This window comes from Medicago truncatula, chromosome 1, assembly GCF_003473485.1.
Source record: "Medicago truncatula cultivar Jemalong A17 chromosome 1, MtrunA17r5.0-ANR, whole genome shotgun sequence".
NCBI lineage: Eukaryota > Viridiplantae > Streptophyta > Magnoliopsida > Fabales > Fabaceae > Medicago > Medicago truncatula.
The window spans coordinates 53,009,390-53,031,552 of record NC_053042.1 but is presented as its reverse complement, the minus strand read 5'-3'; positions in this window follow the sequence as shown (position 1 = coordinate 53,031,552).

Genomic DNA, 22,163 nt, shown 5'->3' with positions numbered 1-22,163 from the left:
TTCATTATTATGATATCAGGCCATTTATTGGACTTTCACTCTTCTGAGGTGTAGTTATTTACAAAATTTTAATATGTTACAAATGTTGTCATATGATTATGATATCATTAAAGGACGACAAATTTTTGTTTCGAAGTTAAAGTAACATGGTATGTTGTTTATGTGGATTGGATCGTAACTCCTGAACTTAATTAGTCGAAAGTTAGTCCATAATAGGTTCGGGAATCGGGAGTTATGATCCAAGAGCGGTATTTTAGATTTTTGAGGGGCATATAAGATATCCAAGGGATCTAAAAAACAAATTTCAAATTGAATGTTGAGCCCTTATATGTTTTGTTTTAGGGGAAGGCCCGCATACACTTGGTTTGGAGCATATAGGTCCTTTTTACTCAAAATTGCATCTATAGTTTGGAGAAAAATCTATCATATACTCCTACACCTAATCCCCATACCCCCATTTGGAGGAAAATGCTAACAAGACCCTTTGACAAAACATCTATTTTTCTCTTTCAATTTTTATTTTATTTTTAAAAAATTGATCATTTGGGAAAATTTAAATTTACGGTGTTTGGTAAAATTGATTTATTGGACATGATATTTTTCCAACTTTTTAAAACTTCGTCCTCCTTAGATAATATCATATGACAAAACACTTGTCGAACTACAAGGACCTACGACCTAGCCTACGATAGGTCAGGTCATGTCAAACTCTTTTCTTAAATAGAGAAGACCTTAACTTTTTTAGAAGCCTAATTAGCTTAAAGGTCAGGCCACAAGCAATGTCTGTATTTCTCAAACTCTTAGTTTTAGAGAAGGAAATCGGTGTGCAGACTTTCTGATTAAACTTAGTTACTAGATTAAATATCAAGTAACCTAGTGTCTAAAAATTCATCATTTTAAGGTGAATAAATGAGATGTCTGGGCTTCGAACATCGGCTAAAATCATGGAGACAACATACCAACTAAGCTAAATTCATGGAGACAACATACATCAACATATCAAAGACTTTGGCGTCTTTTATTATCTATATTGTACTTATAAAATTTTATTAGATAAAACATGTATATTCTCCTCTCGATCGGGTTTCATCTATAGTTTAATACTATTAATAATTAAAATTTATGGATTTAGTTTAGTCATTGCTATTAAACTTTGAAAATATCATTCAATGAAACGGATCGCATGCCAGTCAATTTATTAAGATCCAATCATCTAAAAAAAAAAAGTGTCCACCATGAGTGATCTACATGCAAAGTTGCAATTAAACTCTTCAAATTTGTTTGGTTGTATTCTGTTAAAAATACAACTTGAAGAAACTTGTTGCATATATGCATGTGACTATATGACAATTATAATGGCGGTGAAACGGCCAACGTTCATTCACCCTTGTAGTTTATAACGATTGATTTGTATTCCCAATGTCATTTCATTATATTTTAACTACATTAGAATACGTTTTTATGTTTTAAAACAATTTATCCAGATCGAATCCATATTTTTTATATTAGTATTTTTCTTTCTCTTGAAGAAAAACAAATTTCTGTGATCCACACCTTAACTGCGATTAGAGATATCGGGTCAGTGTTTATAATATTTTGCTTATTTTATCTATATATTTTTTAATACATTATAAAAATATAAGGAGACCAATATTGATTTATTTGTCGGGGCATGCTTTTTAGATTAGGTAAATAATTTCAAAATAATGGAATCTGGTCATGTTGAGTATGAGACATGCTGGGTAGGGGTCTTTGTTCCCCCTTTTAATGAGTGTCCCTAGCTAATGCTTCATAAGAAAACATTTGAACCACATTAAATTAAAACAGGGAACAAAATTCTGGATCATTGCTGGGTATAATAGAGTTTAGTGTTTTGTTGGTATGTTCTTGTCTGAAGCTCAATGAAACCACTATAGCAAATATTTTTTTACTCATTTTTTAAAGTTTAAATGCGTGTAGTGGTCTTAATTATGAGCTCGTCTGTTGTGGCCAAGGAAAACCGTGGCCATATTATATGTGAGATGAGATATAAAGTGGCGCACTAATGTTTGGGTAGTGAGTGACTTCTTGTCTTGACTAATCTGTTTCTTTAGGGGCATGTTTTCATTAGGTGAGTGAATCATAATGTTGTTTTCAACTATAATTGTTTAACTTGGATTGGTGTGGATAGAATTTAAAAGTCAAATTGATGAATCATAATTATATTGTACCATTCAATATGTCCAAATTAAAATTGCGAGAGAACCGATGAAGGTTGGCTCAGTTTATAAGAAGTTAACTCATATGCAGGGTTGTGAGTTTAAATATCGCTGTTAATGTAAGAACATATTTGATGGTTGATTAGTAAGAAGGCTCTTTGAGCCTTTAGGTTAGAATTGATATATGGACCTCTTAGTTTTGCTCAAAAGCACCTCAAGTCATAACATTATAACTCATGAACGTACAAAATTTATTAGATAGTAATTCCTGACTGATTTATCTTAAGGGTTGAGAAATTCAAATGACGTACAAAACAAATGACTTACATATAATTTATCTAAACTTTTTCACATTTTAATTGTGAGAAATATTGAACTTTATTTTTAAAAGTTAAGTTGAATTATCTATAAAATAGCTAGCTTTATTTTTTTTTTTTAAGAAAAATATAGCTAGCTTTATGAAAGCTCACTTTTGCAATAATATTTTTATTAAAAAAATGTACTGGAAATATTTAATCATGGATACAATTCTATCTAGTATTAACTTGTGTCACAAGAATAAAGAAGGTTAAAATTGCATGAAGAAATTCTAGTGTATGCACAAGATAACAAGAGAAATTTGATCCGCCTCCATCAAGGACAAAGTTAGATGAAGGTCAACAAAGATTATGGTCCTTTTGTTTGTAACTTTTTACCTTTTTATATTAGTATACATTATATGTTTTAGTCTCTACTTTTTTTTTTTAACTTTATAATATATTGTATAATGTTTCGTTTTTTAATTCAATACACATGACCTAAGACCTTAAGTTTCTATTAATAAAAACCTTTTAAAACAAAACAAGCATAAAAATTGTTTATATCGAAGATGAGATTATTGAATTTTTTTTATTAAATATCACTGTTGTTGATTTTAACTCTACGAAACAACGATGAGTTTGGTTCAAACCTCGACCACCATAAAAAAAAAAGTAAAAACTAGCTCTTGTAAATTGCGATAAGGAGTAATTTGTCATTTTTCTTAATTACTAAAATTGTTTTTATTTTTGTGAAATGCTAACGAGTGTCCGTGCATTCTTTAAAGAATTTAGATAGTAAATTTTTATGAAAATTTGTCCATTTTATATATCGAAAATTGAAACATTAAATTTTTTTAATGAATAATTTTTTAATTAAAAATCTTAAAAAAAAAATGTTCGTTAGCAAGGCTCTTTATTTTTTTAACGAGCTAAATTGAATTTCACATTTTTCCTTCATCACTAAAATAGAACTCCACTAAAAAATTAATCTATACCAAAAAAAATGCGGGACCAGTTGGAACCTTTTTGTTGATTGGTGGTCAATGACTAATTTATGTGCAACAACTCGGGATGATATTCCCCCAGCTGGACATTATTCTAAAATAATAATAATAGTAACTTCTGGTTCATTTATTATTATCAATATCCTATCTTTTTATAGCTGTATTTACATATGAATGTAACTAGTATGGAGCCCGTGCCAAGCACGGTAAATAAATCACTATAAAAAATAATTTAATTTTATGTTATTGATTCACCACACATTTTAAAAAGAATTCAACTAAAAATAGATAGGTATTATAAAACATGATTTAACATAAATTTGATAGATTTATAATGAAAAGTATATATTACTATTAGTTGACATATAGTAGCATATTCATGTATGAATATAATTAGTGATTATTAACTATCTAATGTATTGAATAATTTTTAAAAAGATATAAATAAGTAATGGGTTATTTGGATGATAGCATTGACCCAGTTTAATTATTATTTTTGTGGATTGCCTCTTAGTTTAGGTTTTGATGATGTTTTTATTTAAATGTTGATTATGTTTTTTATGATTAAACAGCTGCGTTGCGAAAGCACCCTAGTCAATCTATGATCTCAGGTTCTCTACATTAGTGTCATGTGTTAAAATTGTGTTTAAAAGTTTCTTGTGAATCAAGTCTTGTTAGAATTGGTTTTTGAGTCATTTGATACGATTCAACCTTGTGTTGATTCATATCAATCACGCCCTCCAGGTTCACTTGGTCCTCTAAAATGACATTTTGATACGATTGATTCAAAGTTTTTCTTTAAATCTTTGATATGATTCAATTGAGCACTCTGTCCAAGATTTTGGCTTGATTGATATGTAACAATGTTTGATTCGTTTCAATTTTCATATGGGTTTCATGACACGGTCCAAACTATTGCCTTTGGAAGTTTGAATCGATTTAAACTTCATATGGAAATTGTCAGATTGGTATCAATGTCCTAGTGATTTGTATCAATCTTCATGATATTCAAATTATCTCATTTTACACTATTCGAACCATATCAAGCTTTTTATGAATCGTATTTTACACTATTTGTTTTATACATATGAAGTAGATAAAATAGTCACAAGGAGGGGGGTTTGAATTGTGACCCTTTAAAAATTAACCTGCAACTTAAAATTAATTCTCAAGTGGTTTACTTGAAAAAGTTAAGTTAGTGAAATTGCTTCAGAACGTTCTGACGTTCTTTTGCAGATTATGCAAAAACTATTTTAATCAAGTAATTGTGTTTGTGTGTGTTCGTGTTTGGAGTAAGTAAAGAGTATAGGGAAGAGAGAATAAACACACAGAGATTTATAGTGGTTCCCCCAATGTGGGTTAGTCCACTCCTCACAATCTTGTGAGAGTTTCCACTATGATGCTTGAGATAACCTCTCAAATCCTGTACCTTACAATCTGTGCTCACCTGAACACTTACACCTCTGTATTCTCTAAGCCTCAGCAGGCTTGCACCATGTTGCTAAGTTGACCACTTAGACTTTTACAATATTTGCTCAAACTAACACTTTAGTATCCCTAAAGCTAGATGAGACTTTCTTTTCTTCTTGCTAAGTTACCCACTTAGACTTTTGCACCTTTAGCTCAAACTAACATTTTAGTACCCCTAAAACTAGATGAGACTTTACAATATGTTTGAAGCTTGAATGATTGAGATCAGACAAGATAAGAAAGGAATAATCTTCAGAGGAGATAGTGAGCTTCTCATTCATATTTGATCAGACAAGATAGTGAACTTGAATTGTATAACAAAAAGAATTGATTTACACTACAAGAAAATATAAATAATCTTCAGTGATGATCAATTCAGAGGAGGGGGAAGAAAAAAAAATATATCTTTAAAAAAGATAATATAGAGTATTGATGTGCACTTATGGGAAGGTAACAAAAGCCTTCGGTGATTGATCAATTTCAATTGCAATAGCTGAAAACAATCTCAAGTTGTTTATTTGTATGCTTTGCAATGATGCAAGTTTTGCTAAGGCCTTGATCTCTATTTATAGAGTCTTTGGGCTCATATAGCCGTTGTAAGGTGCTCAATGTAACGCCCACTTTCGTTTAATCGTTATTTAATCGAGTTTAGGCCATTATATTATAATTATATAGTATATGCATGATTTTGATATGTTTTGATGATTTGTGGTGAATTTAGTGATTTGATTGATGACGTGATAAGTTATGAGTTTTGGAGGATTTGATTATGATATGAGAATTATTTTATTGATAAATAGAATAAAGATTTGAAAATAATATAAAATATTTAGTTGAGGGCTGTTTTGATATTTTAGATAGTTTTGGGGGAGAAAGTGAGATAAGATAAGTATTTTAAGAGGAGATATAAAAGAATAGACCTAGGTTTAGAAAAAACACTTTGTACGTGAAAACTTTTGGAAAAGGGAGAAAAAGCTTAGAGAGGAGCAAGAGACCAAAGAGGGCTGCGATTTCTTCATAACCAGGTAAGGGTGGGACTAATAACTCAGTAACATTAATCTTTGTAATTCTGATGATTAGTTGACAAAGTTAGGATTGATTTAGAGAAGTTTTGGAATTAGGTCAAAACCTTAAAATTTGAGAATAAACGGTAAAACTTGTTTAGATTGATGAAAGAACCGTCCTTTAACCTTAGAATATGTTTAGGAAGAATTCTGGAATCAAAACCAAGCTTAGAACCTTGTGAATCGACGGATTTTTGTGTTTTTAGGAAGCCTGGCCGTAGCGACATTCATCGCTCGCCACGGCGAGCTATGATCCTCGCCTCGCGAGTGATGAAGTTCATCGCTCGCCACGCGAGCCTTTTCCCTTCGCCTCGCGAGTTGTTTGGTGCAACTCGCCATGGCGAGCAACCCTTCCTCGCCTCGCGAGCTTAGGCAAAGTGCATGTCATATTTTGTAGTTTCGACTTTTTAGTTGGACCTTGAGTGCCTTTAAGTGCCTAAACATACCTAGAGATGATTAGGAATGATTTTAGGATAGGATTGAACCTAAAACAACATTAGTTGGGAATTTGAGTGGTACTCGCCATGGCGAGTGAGAACTCTCGCCTCGCGAGCAAGTCCAGAATGTAGCTGTTGGAGTGGTTGTGCGATCTGTGTCGCACCTTTTGATCAGGAGTGAACCCCTAATTGGTAATGAAACCTTATGATAACGTTTAATGCAGTCTGTAAAGCTATTAAGATATGTTGATATTAATTGAGCATGATTAATGTATTATGCAATATGTGAGATATAATGAAACGATTATGATTCTATTGAATTGCTGTTGATATATTGATATCTCCCTGCTGATATGTGACTTGACTATGCTGCTGCTGTTATTTAACTGAGTATGCAATGTTTCTTTATGAATATAATGAAAATGATGACGTTTCGCTTCAAGTTATTGAATGCACATGATTACGATGTTTTGTTGTTAAGAGTCCATGCATAGCATATCATTGAGCTTAGTCCTCACCACGTTTTATTAGGAGCTTTGTCCTCCGCACGATTATTAGGAGCTTTGTCCTCCGCACGATTAAAGTATATTTATACTTATGATGACGATTGGTACCACATGCATATACGGAGTCTAGGAGCATTGTCACATTGTCATGTCTATTATGTTTTGTTGATGATGATTGATTATGTGATTACGTGATAATGTTATGTTGTTGATGATGATTGATTATGTGATTACGTGATAAATGCTTATTAAGGATACAATGACGATTATGTTTAAAATGATTATGATCAAGATTGATTAGGATGTTAATTTATGATTCTTAATTGCATTGATTAACGTTATTCTGTTATGAAATCTCACCCCTTCTGTTTGAATGTTACCTCGACCGTGGGTAACGTGTAGGTGATCGAGCTTAGTGTGCTGTTTACGTCGTGAGTGGCCTTGCCTTCACTGTGTCGTCTAGGTCGCTCTGATACGTAACGGGATGGGGCTTTATGACTATGCATGCTTCATTCTATTACGTGACTTTTATGCTGTTTATGATTATGAACTAACTTCTTTAAGATTTAAGATGAGGCCTGCGTGCCAAAACGTTTTATGACTATGACATAATTTCCGCTGCGATGTTTAAGATATTTGGTTAAATCAATAGTTAACTGTTTTGGATTACGTTTATGTGATATCCCGTTGTTTACGATGCTTACTCTGATAAATGTTTTAAGAAAATTTCATATTGGGAAAACGGGGTGTTACACTCAATGGTGTTATGCCACGTGTCCTGGACCCCACAAGCTTTTACTTGAAAATCTGGGTGAACATTCTGACCATCAGAATGTTGTTGTGTTCCAAGGATGAACATCAGAATGTTGTTGTGTTCTTCATCAAAATGTTGATATTCATGATGTTCTTCATCTGGGTTCATCAATGATGAATGTCTGATGAGTTTCTGGGTTTGTTCAAGGCGTGACATGAGATTTGTTGAGCTTTATCCACCAAAAAGTAACTTATCCATATGCATCAAAAGTTGCTGAATAAAGTAGGATAAAGTTGATCCAAATCTGCCTTGGTCTTTGTGCAGGAGAGAGAGGATAGTGGGTCTGCAACTTCAGACCCATGCTTCTAGGAGATTTGCTAGATTTTGTTCAGAGTACAAGTTATCTCTGATGTAAGATCTCCTTTTGCTACCTTTTTCTTCTTTCTATCAACTACATTGTTCATAGCTGGAAGGATGTGCAGGAGTGAACATTCTGACCATCAGAATGTTTCATTTGATCTTACTTTAGAATGATTTGTAAGACTACTTTTGATGTAATCAATCCTGCTAGTAGAGACACAACTGAAGTGCAGTAAAGTAACCTCTAGGATAATATCCTCTTTGGAATATTCCTAGAACTTCAAGTGTTCATATTCTTGAATGAACCTTGAAGACCTTTTTGACACTTTTGCTTGTCCAAGCCTTTATTGTTGATACATCCATGCAACTGTACTTTCCTGGACATATATTTATGTCACGTTGTAGTTTGCATGTTCTTGATGTTTTGGGTTTGCTTATGAACAACCTTCTGAATTATCATCAGAACGTTCTGATCCACTCTTTGATCAACATTCTGAACTAACTTTCTGAACTTCAGAATTAGTTCATGGATTCAATGTCCTTTGATTTCTTGCATCTTGGTATTATTTAAACTTTGTTTGTGTCTTGGTTAATCACTCAAAAACGCACAAATACCAAGAACTATTAAAGTCCATTAATCCTTTAATCACCATAGATGTCTTTAATGATTTCTTGATCCAAAGTCAAAATCATTGTCTGCATAAGATATGTTCATGTCACATCTGTTCTTGCATGTTCTTGGTGTGGACATTGATTTTATGGGTTTGCTCTAATGAACCTTCTGAACAACCTTCTGAACTCCTTATGATTTCATACATATGAACATCAGAATGTTTCTTCTGGGTTCCTTCCTTTTTGACGGTTGTATTTTATGTTGAACATTCTGATGTTGTTCAACACTTTGAACCTTATGAAGGTTGTTTATTTATTTCCTTCAAAAGCTACTTGAAGCATGTAAATGAGAAATCATTTGTTTTGACAAACAAGATGATTCTTTCTTTGAAGTCCAAAAGAATATTTCTTTGCATATAGTTCATCATTGCATGCAACCGATGACTTTAAATATTCTTGTTTATCCATGAAGTAATCCTTTACTATTTCTGGATATGTTCAGGGTTAATGTTCATGATTATTATGAAATCCATTCATATGAACATTATGAACTCATAACTTCTTATCTTCAGAAGCTTTGGAAGTGTGATACTTTGAGGAGGTTCTGAGAATCTTCCTAGCTTGTATGCATATTTCCTTTTATCATATAGCATAAAACTCAATGTGAGTTTTGTCACATAACTTCAAGCACACTATTGTGTAGCTTGTGATGTAAGTTCTTCCATCATGATTCTTAAGCTATGAATCTTCATGGAGATATGATCTTGTTGTTTCAACTGATGATATACTCATTCTTTCATTGTTAAGTAGATATAGTGCACTTATCAATGTGGGTGGCTTCTAGCTTATCCACTTATGTGATTCATGTTCTTTTAACAAAAACTCAAGTGCAAACATCAGTAGATCAACATTCATAAAACTTATCATTTATTCCACAAGGTTTGTTATCATTAAAACATTCATCAAAAAGATTTTTGCTTCAACAACATACTCATACCTACACAATTTTTATTCATTGAAACATTTTGCATATAGACTCTAAATTCTCCGAACTCTCTCTCTCTCTCTCTCTCTCTCTCCCTCTCTCTCTCTCTCTACATCTTCTTCAAATTAAACACTTTTTCTAAGATCTTTATAGAGTGTGAGGTGTAGATCATTAATGAATCAAAAGAATCCTTGTAATCTTGCACTTGTAAGCATTTTTAATCATAGTGGAAGACCGTGATAAAGGTGTTTTATATCACGAAGAGATGACGTACATTTAGCGAAGACTAAAAGGGGGAACCTCTATAAGTGTCAGTGTTCTTCTATTCCCTATCCTTTTAATTTCAGAATTATATTTGTGTATATGAATTCACTATGTGAAGTGATCGTTGTTTGACTGTGAGTTTACAATTTACCAAAATATAATCTCAATTTTCTTAATTGAGATTTTACCAATTCAATTTTCTCCCAATCAAAGTTGAAAATTAACTTCAAACAATTACTTCATATACCCCGTGTTTATTAGCTGTTAGTGGGATTTGTTATTAATAGGTTTGGTTTGTGATAGTTTAGTTTTGTGATTTGTATGTGTGTATTGATTGTTGAATTGTATAATAAAATTCAATAGTGAGCTTCTCATTCATATTTGAATCTTTATTTCCTTTCATTTCTTTATTCATATCATCATAATCAAGCATAATCCGATAGTCATAATCGTATTTTAACTCAGACTTTCGCAAACTCTTTTAAAATCAAAAAACATTATTCACCCCCCTCTAAAGCACTCTTCGTATCATCATATAAACTAACAATTTTTTTTATTCAAATAAGTGCAAAATAGAGAGTAAATATCAGGGTTAAAATATCAATCCACGTAGAACAATATCACATGGAGGAATAGATACAAAACAACAATTCAACTTGTTCATTACTATCCTAGTTAACACATGTGATGTATTACTTCCCTTCTTGCGAACGACATACTAACATAAACCTAAGATTATAATTTTCCTTTGTAACTTTTCCACACTGTTTTGCTAAATTTTACATATAAAAAACAGCGAAATTGTTCAATTGAGTTGCTTATATTTCAGTTTCACCATCCAATTTGATTCTCAAGTCTGTGCTACCTACCGATTCGGAAAAAATGTAGAGCATCACGATTTGCTTCTGTGCCATTTTAGCTTCATCAATTTCATAGAGTGTGTCATTTGAACTCTTCCATCAGATTCATAACTCTAATACTTATGCCCCAACGACTATCAACTGATAGGTGAGCATCCACACTGTATTTGTAACTGCACCTATATTTATCCCAATAGACAACTTTTTGTATGAAAGATTCATCTATTATAAATTATGTTTTCTTCATTCATTTCTCTTTTACATATTTTGTTTGTAATTGCACCTCTATCTTTCAATATAGAACAAATTGCAAAACAACCATTGCGTTTGAAACAATTATACAAATGAATGGGTAAGTAGTTCACTAAAAAAGAAAAATATGTTCTACGATGTGAAATTCTACATTTTTTGATATAAATATAATAAATGTTGAATATACCAAATAGTTTGGATCAGATGTACTACTTCAATCATACAATGAATGAACGACTCATTTTTTTAATTAATTTATCCCAAAAAAATTACTCTTTTAATTTTCAATGTAATGTTAATTACTTGTTTTCCAATTGTATAATCTAATCAAATTAATTTCATTACTTTCAAATCAATATATTCAACTATGCATCACTTATTTTAAAATCCTAATAAGTCCTCCCAAATGTCTTCCTTAACCCTTAGTTTTATCCTTCCTAAACCAAATTAGTGGCCCCTTGATATATTATTTCATAGAGGAATGTGTTTTTTTAATTTCAATCAACACACATATTACCATTGTAATGCATGTTGTACATGTATCTTTTCTGGCTACTGCTATGCTAAATTAGCATGTGATGCTATTTTATTTTTTTAACATGCATGAAATTAACTACCACCCCATTTTTTATGCTTTAACACCACTATCTTGATTACATTGGGAGTGATCACCTAGGGTGGTTCTCCTTTTGTAGAGTCTCTCATTTAATATTCTCTCTATTTCTTCTTAAAGAAACTATTTTCTCTGATCTCTTACATCCACTATACAAAAATAATGACTTTTTGCCAGGGATTTTGTCAATGGTTTGAAACCCCTGGCAAATTTGCCAGGGAAAATGCCAAGGAGAACTGCTGGCATAAAAGACAGGGAGTTGCCCCACGTTTTTGTCAAAAAGCCGTCGTTTTTTTTTAGGCGCCAAGATGAAATTTCAAAAGCTGTGAAATTTCTGCTGTGTCAGGACAAAACCGACGGATTATGCCAGGGAAACGCCCCTCGGATGTGTAACGCTCTAGTCGTTGTTTTATTTATTTTAATTTATTTAGAGTCTTGTATGATTTTAAATAATATTGGTGATTTATGTGGTGTTATATTTTATTATATAGTTTATTTTAATAATAATTAAATTAAGTGAGATATTACTATTATTTTGGAGTTTGGGGAGTTAATTAATATTTAATAGAATTAAGGGGGATTTAAATGAAAATAAGGGGAGTTAAGTAAATGGGAAGTTAGGAAAATGGAGGTCAGAAGCATCTTACGTGAAAACTGTCAAGTTGGGAGAAAAGGGAGAGAAGAGCAAGTTAGGCCAAGGAACCATATTGCTGTGCATTCTTTCAATTAAATTAAGGTAAGGGTGAGTTTTACTTCAGTAGTATAGATATGAAATTCTGAATTTGGGTTTAACAGGGTTTTGGTAGAAATTGAGAAATTGGGTATAAGATGAATTAATGGTTTTTGGGGTAGATATTGTTGTTATGATGTTAGAATTAGGTTCTGGTTGCATAGAACACTTCATTGTTTATCTGTACACTGATTTGGGGAGTGAATTGGAGAAAAATGGGATTTTGGGGAAAAACATGTTTTCTGCCCGTACAGAAGTTCATCGCTCGCCTCGCGAGTAGCCTTGCTCGCCAAGGCGAGTGAGCAACTTCATAGCTCGCCTCGCGAGCAGACCAACTCGCCGTTGCGAGCAACCTAGTTGAAAAACTTGATTTTCAAATTGTTGTTATAAGATGTTTTGGGGATAGTTTAATGTGCCTAAATGATTTTAAAGAGGACTGGGGCAAGTTTTAGATTAAAAAGATGAATAGGGAGCTTAGAATTGAAGTTTGAGTGAGAAAAATGTCAAAACTCCCGAGAGCACCATATTTTCACTCACCTCGAGTTCGCCTCGAACTCGCCATGGCGAGCAGCCTGTTTTGTGAGTTCGCCATAGCGAGCAGATGTGCTCGCGAGGCGAGTTACCCAGTTTTGTATGCTGATTGTGCTTGTTTGAATGGTGATGATTGATGTTGTTGTTTGAGCATAATTGTGATTGGTTGTGCATCTTTCTGGATTGCTGGATTACTGTTTGTTGATGTTGTTGATGGCTTTTATGTATGTTACATTATTAAATCATACATGTTGAATGGATTTCGGAGTCATATGAGAATGTATGCATGGTCAAGTTGTATGTAGATATACACAAGTAGGTCCATAGCATATGCATAAACAGCGGGAGGACTCATGTCCTGGAGCACTAGTTGTTCACAGCGGTGAGGGTTTCGGTCCTGATGAATGCTTTAACCATTCAAAAGCGGTAAGGGCTTCGGTCCTGTTTGATACCACATGCATAATTGCATTTATTGAGGGGTCTTAGTGGTGTCGTCATGTCATGCATGAGTCTTTGTTGTTGGTGGTAATTGTTATAATGATGATGATGATGTTGTTGTTGATGTATGTATAATTATACACCTATTATGATGAAATGATTTGAAGATAAGTTGTTGCTTTGTGAAATATATATTTATATTTACAAGATAATGTATTGATGTTTAATAGGGTGTTAGATTCAATTGATGATTTTGATATCTATATTTTATTGTTGTGAATCTCACCCCTTCTGCTTGAAAATGTTGCCCTTTCTATGGGTAACTTGCAGGTGATCCTGAGTAGTCGGTGGTGGCTCAAGTGTCGTGTCTAGGGCTCTGATACGTGGGATGGGATGTCTTATTGTTTTCTTTCCTATGTATCAATTTTTGGAACATGATGATGTGGCCCTATGATTGTTTAGATTTCTTTGATGAGGCTTTTATGCCAAGATTTCTATTGGAGAATTAATATGTTGATGATGGTTTTAATGTTGAATATATTCCGCTGCAAATTGATGTTGGTTATTAAATAGTTTTATTTTCTATTTAAGAAATTTTGAAATGTAGTGTAGCATGCCCGTTTGGTGAATTACTCGGATGAATATTTTGTATTTAATTGCTTCTGGGTAACGGGGTGTTACAGGATGCGCAAAAATCAATAGATTCCTGTTGTTTTCAGGTTGACATGACAAGGGCCTGGAAAAGCTAGTCGCTTGCAGGCATGCCAGGGGCATAACCCTGGGATATTGCAGTTTTCCCTCGCTTTTTTCTGGCCGTTCTGGGCCTGCTGTTGCGCCTAGCTATGCTAGGATTTGACCATATTTGTGAGGGAAATGCCACTCGCAAAAGCCCTGGTTTTTTGCCCTTCCTATATAAGAGATGCACCGGTCTGAGGCAAGGCAGCAAGTAACTTACCTTCATCAAACTTCATTTATTTGGTAAAAAATTCTTCATTTCTTATATGTTTTATCATGATATTAATTTTTAGTACTTATTAATGATATTTATTTTCTATGTTATTTGCAGTTGTGTCACTTATCTGCCTCCTGTGGTCAGCTATTGCCCAAACTCTTGTTGTTTTTGGATTGCATTGCAGATCTTATATTGTAAAGCTTCAACAAGTTAGTGATTTTTTTTTCCTCATAAGAATATATGCTGACTGTTTGGTAATTTTTTTTCCTAAAAATTATACATGTTGATGATATGTTATAAAAATATACGCTGACTGTTTGGTATTTTTTTTCTTCGAAAATCTAAGAAATTAAATATAATCATGTATTTTTTTTTATTCATATTATTATGTATGAATATTGTTGGTTTATTTATTCGAATTTGAAAAATATATCCATGTTTTTTTTTTTTTTTTGTGAATAAATGAAATGTATGCATGTTGTTTTTTTTGTGATAAAATGAAATATATGCATGTTTTTTATTTTGTGATCAAATGAAATATATGCATGTTGTTTTTATATGTTGTGATAAAATGAAAAAAATGCATGTATTTAACGCATATACTACATTTTATTAATTAGTAAAAAATTTGTTTTTATAAATAAAACATTTAAAAATAATAATAATATGGACGTTTGTCAGGGGTTAAACCCCTCACATGTCCCTGATTTTTTGCTGATCTGACTTGCCTTTCCGTCAATCAATCACGTCAGTCAGCGCAGTCGCAGAGTCTGCAAAGTTGCAGACTTAAGTGACGGAATAAGCCAGGGATTATGCCAGGGAGAAAGTCTCGCAATATCCCAGGGGTTCAGCCCCTCGTTTTTCTCCCAGGGGTGTAGCCCCTGGCATTTTCCCTCACAAATGTCCCTTTTCCGAGGAATTATGTCCTTTTGACAGGGATTTTGCCCCTTGACAAAAGATAATGTTTCTTGTAGTGATCGATTTTATGAGTCTATAGAAACCATAATTTTAATCCTTAAAATAGTACATGAAGGGATCACTACTGCAAGATACACGCCTTCCCCTGATTTAGCCGTGAGATTCGTTGTGGTTGCATCGCTGCACCACCCAATGTCGCCGCTGTATTATCCCTTGGTTAGGAGTTTCTTCTCCAATTTTTCGAAACCCGTCAATTTCTTTGAAAACTCTTGAGCACGTTTCCATTTCTGTTCCTAGATAAAATATATTTTAATTAGTTTATCAAGGAGGATTTTGGTTAGTTTACATTTTTATTGTCTTGGAGTTTTGGATGGATTATTTTTTATGATATCTTGCGTTTATCATAAAATCTTTTATCGGAAAAGCTATATCAAAAACTTGAAGTTTCCATTTGAGTATAACCACAACAACTTTATGCAAAGTGATTTTGTTCAATGTTAATTTTTATATGGTCAGTCCTTCCTTTTTTTGCATTTTAGCTGGAATACATAATCTAAAAAAAAATAAAATTGAGGTATTTACCGCAACGACATACATGAAAGATCACTTTCACATCAACTTTATGAAGGATCATTTTTGTTTTCAATTCCTTGAAATTATATTATCTTTTGTAGTGTAAGCCGATTGATAGAAAGGTCATTAACGAAAATAGATGTTAGTTTTCAGAGGTGATATTCCTTTTTATTCTATTCATTTTTTTGGCCTAATTCTCCAAATTTTCTTTCAAAAAATATCTCCAAATTTTAAATTTGAATAATGAACATTTTGAAAACATGATTACTTCTATTTTTTTACTGATTATCTGCAATAATAAATATATTAAATGCGTTTATATGATTCTTCAATCAATAAGAAAATTATTGCCATAAATGAAAATTTAATGTTTTAGTCAAGATGTTAGTGAAGCACTACAAATTACAATGTCTCAATTCCAAATTTGAAGTAGTTTTGGCAATTTGAATTAAAAAAATATAATTAATTATGTGTGAAAAAAAATATATTATGAGTTTTTTTTTATAAAGTTGTCTTCAAAAAATTGAAAGAAGAGATAATAATAAATAGTTAAGAGTATAATAAAAAATAATATTAATATTTCATCAATAATGTAAAGCGACTTATAATTCGAGACAAATTTTTCTCTAAAACGGCTTATAATTTGCAACGATCGAGGGGAGAAATTATTAGGTAATGACTTAACAAAATATTAATAATTAGGCAGAACCTATCAGATAATTACAAATCATAAAAATATAATAGTAAACAAATCTGTTTTTAAGGAAATAATAAACAAATATGTTAAAGAAGGAAAAATAGATAAATAAAAATGAAACGCACATATGCTACATAAACATCCACCGCTTTCGTCTCAACCAATCCGTGTTCAAAATTCAAATTCTGCTATTTCTTAATTTTTTTTGCGTCATATCATATTTCGATACTAAATTTCAGGAATTAAAAACTAACAGTATTTCTTAGATATATGCATAATTTTGAATGAATAATCATTTTAAATAAAATTTCAATCTAATGTCCTCTAAAATAGTTGTTTAAGTGGGACAATCTTTCAAAAATTATATCATAAGCACCTGTACCTCAACACTTGTTCCCTTTCTGAAGCCATTAATAGAAGATGTTAACAATATCATTTGCATTACATATGTACATGTTGTTATGAAAATCAAACAGTGTAACAAACGCAAAATATATCAAAATCACAAGTTCAATTTGAGAAAATTGATTATGTACCCCAGTGGTCCATGAAAGACATACTTTTGATTGATTATTTTTTGTTTTCTTGCTGAACAAAAATGCTTGTGAAAATCTATGGGCTATGATATTGGAAATATAAACACTAAAAAAATGAGTATCATTGTTCTATAAATAATTAAATGCACTTATAAAACAAATACATAATAAGTGTCTTTCCGATTCGGAACAAAACTCTTGATATTATTTTTATCAGCTCTAAAAATCTTTACAATCATGATAACTTGAAAGAAAGAAGTATTTTATTACTGATACTTTCTCAATGAATCAGATGGGTACATACCATCAATATATATTGTTACAAATAAGCTACAACTTAGGAGTGAATTAGCATATCAGAGGCTATAAATTAGGAAAAACAAATAAAGCATACAACTGTACAATCCCTTAATCTAAGGAGATTATAGAGAGAGATATGAAGATAAAATCTCAACACTCCCCCTCAAGTTGGTGCATATATATCATCCATGCCCAACTGGTGAAGATACTTCAAGAATACTTTACTTGAGACTGCCTTAGTAAGCATATCAGCTAATTGATCTTCAGACCGAATCTTAGGCAACTCCAAAATCCCTGCATCTAATTTCTCTTTGATGAAAAATCTGTCCACCTCAACATGTTTTGTTCGATCATGTTGAACTGGATTATGGGCAATATCGCATGCAGCTTTGTTGTCACAGTAAAGATGAATTGGTTGCCTTGGTGGATAACCTAGATCTTCTAGTAGATGTTTCAACCATAAGGCTTCACAAAGACCAAGTGCCATTCCTCTGAATTCAGCTTCTGCACTTGAGCGGGCGACGACATTTTGTTTTTTACTTCTCCATGTAACAAGATTACCACCCACAAATGAGAAGTAACCCGACGTTGATCGTCTATCGTCCAATGCTCCAGCCCAATCAGCATCTGTATAAACATCTATGTCTTCATGGTTTCCATTTTTAGTGAACAGTATCCCCTTCCCAGGAGCTGATTTTAAATACCTTAATATATGCATGACAGCATTCATATGTTGTTCACAAGGATTATGCATAAATTGACTGACAATACTCAATGCATAAGCAAGGTCTGGTCTTGTGTGAGCTAAGTACATTAATCTTCCCACAAGCCTTTGATATCTTCCTTTATCAATTGGAACTTGATCTTTCGAAATATGTAACTTCAAGCCTTCCTCCATTGGTGAAGTAGATGGTTGACATGCTGACATACCAGTCTCCTGCAACAAGTCTAATGCATATTTTCTTTGGGATAAAAAAATACCTTTTTTTGATCTAGATACTTCAATCCCGAGAAAATACTTCAAGGAACCAAGGTCTTTCATTTCAAATTCTCTAGACAAGTACTCTTGCAATGCTTTCCGTTCTTCCGGATCATTCCCTGTAACCACCATGTCATCTACATATATGATAAGGGCGGTAATCTTACTTTGTTGTTTCTTCAAAAACAAAGTATGATCTGAGTTACTTTGAACGTATCCAAAAGCTAGCATGGATTTTGTAAATCTTCCAAACCATGCCCTCGGAGATTGCTTCAGCCCATATAACGACTTCTTTAATTTACACACCTTCGTGCTATGCCTTTCTAACTTGTTACACCCTGGTGGAAGTTCCATGTAAACTTCTTCTAATAATTCTCCATGTAGGAAGGCATTTTTTACATCAAATTGTTGTAACGGCCAATCCAAGTTTGCAGCTAAGGACAACAATACTCGAACAGTATTGATTTTAGCTACTGGTGCAAATGTCTCCGTGTAGTCAATCCCATAGGCTTGAGTATATCCCTTTGCTACCAATCTTGCCTTAAAACGTTCAATTTCACCATCTGGTTTATATTTCACAGTGTATACCCATCGACACCCTACTGGTTTCTTTCCTTTTGGGCAATCGACCAAGTCCCATGTTTCATTCTTTTGTAATGAATTCATTTCTTCATTCATAGCGGCTTTCCACTTTGGATCAGCTAAGGCATCCTGCACACTGTTTGGAATAGATATAACAGATAATTGATTTGCAAATGACTTATTTGATTCTGACATATTGTGATTAGAAACATAATGACTCATAGGATACTTCACTTTACTAGAAATTTCAGGTTCATATCTAGTTTTAGGAATACCTCGATTAAGACGTTCAGGGAGTTGATAAGGAATAGGTACAACCTCAGGAGACGACTGATATGGTATATTAGCGAGGGATTCAAGCTCTTCAAATGATGGATTCTCAGTTTCTGGTCCACTTACTTCTTCATCTTCAACTAATGGACTTGGATTTTGTTGTGTAATAATGTCTTCATCCTCTAAAGGTGAATTGATATCAATATCCAAACTGATCTCACTAGTATCAAGAACCTCAGAACCTGTTACGGGGTCATATATCTTTCGATACTCCCCCTGCAGTTCAGCCTTGGGTGAAAAATACATTTGTTCCTCATGAAACACCACATCCATTGTTATAAACATACGCTGCGTTGGAGGATGATAGCATCTATAACCTTTTTTATGCATAGCATATCCAAGAAAAACACACCGTAAGGCACGAGGAGCTAATTTACTACGTTCATGTTTATGAAGATGAACAAACACTACACAACCAAAGATACGAAGTGGTAAATTTGGAACTGTTGGTGCAATAACAACATCACTAAGAGCTTTAAAAGGTGTTTTATATGCAATAGATCGTGACGGTGTTCGATTAATTGAATATACTGCAAAAGCAATAGCTTCCCCCCAATAGGATAATGGCATATGAGCCTCTATTAATATAGCACGAACAACCTCTAACAAATGACGATTTTTTCGTTCAGCAACCCCATTTTGTTGGGGTGTATTGGAACAAGTTGTTTGATTAATAATGCCTTCTACTTTAAAGAAGTGTTTCAATTCAGAACTTTTATACTCTCCTCCATTGTCACTCCTAAGAACTTGAATTTGAGCATTATACTGAGTTTTAATCATTTTATGGAACTTCTGAAATAACAAATTCACCTCACTTTTTGATTTCATTAACCACAACCAAGTTACTCTAGTACAATCATCAATAAAGGTAACAAACCAACGTGAGCCACCTAATGTTGAAATTTTAGATGGCCCCCACACATCAGAATGAATAACCATAAAAGGAAAAGGACTTTTATTTAAAGTAAGAGGAAATGAAGTTCGGTGACTTTTTGCAAGTTCACATACATCGCAACGAAAAATTGAAGAATCCAAATTTTCAAACAAACTAGGAAATAATCTTTTGATATAGTCAAAGGATGCATGACCCAAACGTCGATGCCATAGCCAAACTTCAGTCTTATTCTTATTTTGCTTAGAGCTTTCCACTTTCAAAGCTTGACACAACAAATTGCAGCCTTTTGAAGTCAAGTCCAAGTAATACAGCTTCCCCCGCTTAATACCATAACCAATCGTCTGCTTTGTTCGGATGTCCTTAAAAACACAAGAGTTAGGCCAAAAAATAACAACACATGACAAGGATGTTGTGATTTCAGAAATAGATAAAAGGTTATGATTTAAAGATGGGACAACTAGAACAGAGTCAAGATTTAAAGTTTCAGTGAGAGATAAAGACCCTTCACCAACAACTGAGGCCTCACTACCATTAGCAGTACAAATGGATTTTTGTGAAGAGGGTTTAAGATTTGCAATATGTCTAGAATCAAAAGTTATGTGATTTGTAGCACCAGAATCAATTATCCATATATTATCTAAAACAGGTGCAGAGATATTTAGAGCCTTACCATCAATATTTGTTGTTGTCACCAATGATAAGCCCATTTTTCCATTGTCATCATTTGCATTTGTTTCAGCAGCAGCAGCAGCGAAAGCATTCTTAGAGCCCCGCTTTTTAGGTGCTCGACTGTGATCCCACCACTCTGGATATCCCACAAGTTCATAACAGCGATCTTTGGAATGTCCAGTTTGATCACAGTGGGTACACTTGTAAGCAGATTTGTCTGTACCTTTACTTGGTCTTTGTCGATTTCGAGTCATCATTGCAGCAGATTCAAAGTCTTTAGTTTCCCCCTTTAGAGTAGCGTGTCGCACAGCTTCTCGCCGAATCAAGCCATGACATTCTTCCAATCCTGGAATCGGATCCCTACGCAGAATTTCCCCACGAACTTGCTCGAAAGTGCCATCCAACCCAGCCAAAAATATATGGACCCTCAATCGATCAGTGGATTTTTTATATGCAATTGAATCATCAGGATCTTTCATGATCACTGTATCCCGATGATCCAATTCTCGAAATATCTCAACTAGTTCTCCATAGTATTCAGATAAAGGCCTTCCATTTTGTCTAGCAGCAAAAGCCCTTTGATTCAATGCAAAGACCTGCAATTCATCACTTCCATCGTAGAATGCCTTCGACAAGGCACTCCATATTTCATGGGCAGTAGGTATACGTAAATACCTCTTCATGATTTCAGGTTTCATGGACATCAATAACCATCTCTTCACTTTCTGATTTTCAGCATACCATTTCTCATACCCATCATCAGTTTCAGAAAGTTTCTTCATTTTGCCCCTAATATAAGAGAGTTTTTCTCTTTCAGCAATATGCATCTCCATCAATTGTGACCAAACATCATAGTTTGATTCATCAAGAACGATTCCAGCATTAAAAACGCCTTCAGATTGAACCACAACTGGAATTGATTTTATTCCAGATGCTTCAATATTTTTTTCACTCATTTTGGCTAGGGTTTCGAAAAGAAAAAAATAGGTATCGCTCTGATACCAACTTGAAAGAAAGAAGTATTTTATTACTGATACTTTCTCAATGAATCAGATGGGTACATACCATCAATATATATTGTTACAAATAAGCTACAACTTAGGAGTGAATTAGCATATCAGAGGCTATAAATTAGGAAAAACAAATAAAGCATACAACTGTACAATCCCTTAATCTAAGGAGATTATAGAGAGATATATGAAGATAAAATCTCAACAGATATGAACCCCTTCATGTATGAAATCAGAGCATACTCTTCTTCAAATTCCATGTTTGATATCATAGCACCCTTAATTGATGTTGGACACTTCTTTGTTGGTTTACACACTTAGACTATCATTATTGCTCTTTGC